Source organism: Halyomorpha halys, unplaced genomic scaffold, assembly GCF_000696795.3.
Source record: "Halyomorpha halys isolate HHAL.00 unplaced genomic scaffold, Hhal_1.1 Scaffold667.1, whole genome shotgun sequence".
NCBI classification, from domain to species: Eukaryota; Metazoa; Arthropoda; class Insecta; order Hemiptera; family Pentatomidae; genus Halyomorpha; species Halyomorpha halys.
In genome coordinates this window covers 566,806-572,765 of record NW_027114120.1, presented here as the reverse complement: position 1 = coordinate 572,765, position 5,960 = coordinate 566,806, and the positions used below count along the sequence as shown (strand labels likewise).

The following is a 5,960-nucleotide window of genomic DNA, read 5'->3' as shown; positions in this document are numbered from 1 at the left end:
ATTTATTTTATTATTTTTTTTTATTTTTTTTTTTTACTTTTATCATCCCATAGGCGTTGATGACCAGAGGGTTTTACGCCTTTAAGCAAAAATCAACAACAACAACAACGTATTACTATATTTATTTACCCTAACAATGCCGGTTTTGGCAATATCTTTTCCACCTTTCTTTTTCCTACCTTGGAGTAACATCAGGATAAAACTTTGATTTATACCTCATTACAAAGAAAATGAAATTCTGAACATTTCCCTCACGTATATTAAGTATCTACGATTTTGAGTTTTCAAGATATTTTAATTCAAATGATTTGAAACTCGTTATCATTCAACTTTTAAATAGAATTTTGAATTATTCCCCATAACAAAAAATAGCTATAACCGTCCCCTTTTTATTGCTTAATGAAAAAACATTAGTTTAACAATAATAATAATAAGCAAGAATGTGACCAAAATTTTGCATCAGGCCCTGATGACGAAGTACAACTCATGATGAGAGCCCATATTACGACCCAAATAGTCTCCTCCAAAAAGGTCCACTCAAGCTCTATTGGAATGAAACAATTATTACGGACCATTCAGTGCGCCATAATAAACCTGACATCCTTCTTATTGATGTAAGGCAATAAAATTGGAACTTATTGATGTCGAGATCCCCAACGATTATAATATAATCTCGACCGTGGAAATATCAAGAATTGGTGACAGAGTTATAACTATTCCAACAGAAATAGTTGAAGAAACTATTTCATTTGGAAGGTGTTACCACCACTCCAATCCTAATATCCAGCAATGTTCTCGTACTAAAATCAACAGTGGTAGGCGCGAATGGTTTGGGGGCGCCTATTTATGTTCTAAGAGAGGCTCACTAGTCGGTTCTCCTAGAAAAAGCACGTATATTGTGAACATTTTTGAAAAAAAGAAAAAAGATAAATAAACAAAAATATGAAACTGGTTGGACTTGTGGTCCCGCACCTCAGATACTCAACCTGCAATTGCAGGAACATATGATCATAATAATTATAATAATAATTAAAATAGAAGATCCATTTCATTAGTCAATTCTACCAGGAAATATTTTTATATTGTAATAAGAGATTATATTTGAGGAACTAAATCAATTGCACCGATACTGCTGAAATTGTTAGGCTACTGTAATATCCTACTATCCTATAACAATATGAAAAATTTCCTGCTAGAATTGACTAAAGTTGCCCCTTCCTCCACCAACCACTTCCTTTTCATCGCTCCTTCACGAAAGCAATTTACTCACGTATATTTTTTTTATTTCGTGAGCCGTAGTACTTCAGTAAAGAAGTTTCACTTCAAAAGTAACGCTATTAAATCATTTAGGTAACGAATAAAAAATAATAACTAACGAAAATTTTATTTGTTTAGGTTAATATCTCTCGAGATTTACTTTAGATACCATATCTGTTGGTTTGTAGTCAAATGTCTATTCCACCCCATATCAATTTTATCTGATTCTTTCCTCTGTTTTCGCTTAGGCATGCAAAAGCATATTTTTCTTGGCACACCTATATTTCAAAAACGTCATGTCTGATCTGTTCCAAATTTGTAGGGTAGTTGGGGATTGATGCAAAATGGGTGTGGTGTTCACTCCTATTTGGGTACACATTTACTTCCACAACGGGAAATCCCCTTATGTTCTTATCAAACTATAAATTATTAACCTTGTAATCAAAATACCTACCCAACACAAGCTTTAAAAGAAAAAAAAGAAAGATTATTTACAAGAAAATAAGTGGATATTAAAAAAAAAATTAGAAGAAAAAATGAACAAAATGTTATTTACTTTGTAGATATCCTTTATCCATGTCACTACTTACATTAAGATTGAATATATTACAATTCAATCCACAATTCTGAATATTTCATAAGCATAAAAAATAATAAAGAAATTAATCAATATAGGACTCTAAAATTGTGTTGAACTTAAAAAAAAACCTAAAAAGTATAAATTTATTATTCCAAGTAAAATTTATAAATCAATAAAAAGTTTAGGACTCACAAATATTTATCAGTAGCGAACTGGCCATGACCAATTAATATTGCCCTGGAGCCCTATGAATCAAGGCCAGAGTTGACAGTTGCGGCTCTTGTGGTTTGTAGTATTGTTACTCCCCATGAGTTACTGTAACCCTACAATCCGATAATTATTCCCTTCAATGATCCCTGGGAGTTTGCTTAATTTCAAAGTATTCCTGAAAGTAATTTTATTTATTTATTACTTAACTTTAATGGATTATTGAGTGGACTTGTTAATCGGGGATGCTTCTATCGCTCTGTGTTAGAAGAGATCGGAATTCGAGAAATAAGATTACATTATTCATTTTTTTTTTAAACCCGCCCTCAGTCCAGAAATGAAATGTCAAAAAATATTGTGTTCAGAAAAAAATAATGAAGTTTGTTTCAAATTTTTTTAAGACAGAGAATTAAAGAATTTTTACAAAACAAATAAAAATATTTTACAAAATGGATATATTAGATTTAATTTTAAGCTAACCTGCCTTACCATTAGAGCGTAGCATAAAAAAAACAAAAAAAAAACAGACAACAATTTCACGAAGAGTGGTTTCAATTTTTTTTTTCTCAATGATACTCATATATTTTTTTTAAACAAAGTCCGAATCTCAGTTTTTCTACATCGCTAGGCTAACGGCTTCATAACAAAAAAGTCAGCATTTTCTTTTTACTTTTTTGCTTAAATCTAAGCTTTTTTCGAGTACTAACATTATATATAAAACACAATGAAGAAAAAAAACAGAAAGTATACTATATTTCATGTTTTTTTTAGACTGGAACGCTGCTAATAGACTGTGCTAACTGATTAAAATCATAATAAATGGAATTTTGATAATAATAGGTTTATCATAAGATAAAGTTTGACAAAGGCAGAATAGCGTGCAACATTTTGATAACAATGTTAGCTGTTGTATAAATAAAATATTTGATATTGGCCGAAACGTATGTATTACAATAAAATAAAAAGTGTGTGACAATAGATATTTTTTTTATTATAATTGATAAAAATCATATATTTTCAGAAATAACTGGTGGAGCACAGCCTGGTTGTCCAGATTACACTGGATTTAATGGATGTAGATTTTGGGTGTGTAAAAACTGTGTAGGTTGGTAAATCAATGAGAGATAGAATAGAAAATTAAAATAAAAAATGAATAAAGAAGTTTTATGTTAAACGAACAATATTAAATAAAAGAAAGGTAATGATAAGATGAAAAATATAAATCATTAATAGAACCAAAAATATGAATTATTTTTTAAGATCTCTCTTATATATCCTTTAAGAGATCAATTGAAATAATTAGAACTAAATAAAATAAAGAAAAAACAAAGATTCACTATTGAATTGGATACACAACTCTAAAAAAATAATATAGCTAATCCTAAAAGCTCTTGAAAGATAAACATTAATAAATTAATACGTTAAGGTAAATCAAGATAAATAACATGTTACTTGTTGGTTGAATTTATAAAATTGAATGGCTACTATTACAAATATAGAACTATGTGAATAATATATTGTAGCAGTTGTTAAATACTTGATGTACAGATTGTGAGGTGACATCAGATTGATTATTAGAATTATTAGCAGGTGGGTGTACTTGATGAAGATGTTGGTATTGATAAAGACGGTAGATAGAAGTAGATATGATAAAGATGAGATGATATTAAACTGTAGGTAGAAGAAAACTTATGAAACATTATACACTGTGCACAGATAGATAATAGTTAAGGTTAACAGTCCATTGTCTTCTCTCTCAACAATCCAAATAGGTTATAAGTGCAGTAGGTAGCAATCACCTGTTCTTACAATAACTTGTTTTATTTTTAACAGTAATACAGAGGTTATATAATATTTATAAGAAATACAATAGTACATTATTTAATGATAGTAAAGATTAAAATAAATGGTAAAACAAAATACAAGGAAAGAGAGGGAGGTGAGTTAGGGATTATAAATTAAACAGATTCAAGGAGAAATTGAGAGTAACTAGTAGGCCTTAACGGTAACTATTATGGAAATATATTCTATCATTTAATGAATAATTACTGAATGTAGTTCCTCACACTCATAACACCTCCTCACTGAATGTAGTTCTAACACTTATAACAACAATATTCGCTAATAATATAACATACCTTCAATATAATTTCTTCCTCACATTAATTTAAATTTATTTTTGCAGGCTATTCCTCCCAGGTCATTTTCTTTATTATAATTTAAAAGCCTATTCAAACAGTCAATTATTAGTGAGTCATATGTATTATTAATAAGCTTACTAAGCTTAAGTCTAGTAAAACAGATACTAAGAATTTAAACCAACATTATGCTGAGATTTTAAGGAAAATCAATTTATAAAAATAAATGTAGAGATTTGTTACTATTTACAATTAAATATAACAATGGAATTTTGAGAATAAGAATAAATGCCAAATTGAGACAAAAATGTAATTTAAAATAAAATAAATTAATTATAAAACAAGGTTGACCTGTGTGAGTGGGAGGTTATAAATGGTTTGTTATAAGGTAGTATATTAATTGTGGATAATCTTATATAAGAAAAATTAAATATTAATGATTTTAAATTTTAAAAAAATAGGTAACTAGACTTAAGCTTAGTAAGCTTATTAATAATAAATATGGCTCTCTAATAATTGACTGTTTGAATAGGCTTTTAACTTATAATTAAGAAAATTACCTGGGCAGAATAGCCTGCAAAAATAAATTTAAATTAATGTGAGGAAGAAATTATATTGAAGGTATATTATATTATTAGTGAATAATGCTGTTGTTATAAGTGTTAAAAATGAAGATATAATATAAGCTGTTAAATATTTAGATGTCCTTGAGGATGGCTAAAATGGCCGAAAAGTTGGACTGGTGAAAAATAAAAGTGTTGAGACAAAAATGGATACAAATTTTTGATTTATTTAATAAATATATACATAGTTATCTACTTATTAAATGACTTTTAATCAATGCATGATCAGGTTGGTAAATTAAACTGTAGTAAATTTTGATTAAGATAGGCTTGACCATCAGCTGTAAATGAGAAGATAGAGGAAGTGATCGCTCTAATGAATGGCGATACCGGCTAATGATAGCCCAGTAGGGTCGGCCTTATCGTCGGCTTTACATCCTCCGACCCGGCTTCTTAAATTAGTCAGGATATCGCAGTGCAGGGGTCTCTACCTCCAGTAGGGTCAACTGCTTATCTAAACTACTTTTACATTATCAACCTATGCTACATAGGGGATCTCGAAATTTTTTCTCTAATAGGTAGATAATTGTCTGAAGACCTTTTATAGCATTATTAAAAGAATAATATATTAAATCAAATATAGAATGAATGATACTAAAAATAATGACATCGGCCCCCATAGGTTAAGGGACATTTCTCTGAAGTCTTTAATTAAAAATGTAATACGAAGAAGAAAAACATATTAATGTTTTAGGACTTATACTTGGAATACTACTAATTATATAATACTAACTTTCTTTATTGGTGGATTAATATCATTTGCGAGTAATTTTTTTTTAAATCCACACAAAGTTTAAAGAAGATTTTTTTTTTTTAAATAAAGGGTAATCACAAATCATAGTTTGATATTATGAATTTAACTCAAATAATGAAATATTGATAATCACCATTATAACAAGGCAAATTATTTGTATATTCTTATTAAAAATGTATTAAAACATTATTCTACATTATGTAATAAGAGTATATTACTCGATTGTAAGAGTGAATATTACTCAATTAAATATAGTGTTAATATTACACAAGGGTAAAAATTATTAATTTTCTTCAAGAAGAATGAATTTAATTAAAAATTAATATGCTTAGCAAACATAAATTTTTGCATACCTGAAACGTTAATGGTCGGTGATAGCAGATTAAGAAACAAAAAGGCTC

General features: G+C 28.5%; 1 long non-coding RNA gene across 1 annotated transcript in view; it reads right to left on the bottom strand.

The window, feature by feature from the left end:
• The window catches only part of LOC106685177 (uncharacterized), a 6,128-nt gene extending 1,830 nt beyond the window's left edge, over nt 1-4,298 (bottom strand). Inside the window, exons 1-2 of the long non-coding RNA XR_001343806.2 lie at nt 4,183-4,298; nt 2,030-2,222 (exon numbers count right to left, since the gene is read on the bottom strand). This is a non-coding gene — a long non-coding RNA (uncharacterized lncRNA). The remainder of the gene's footprint in view (nt 1-2,029; nt 2,223-4,182) is intronic.
• Nucleotides 4,299-5,960: the final 1,662 nt, after the last annotated feature.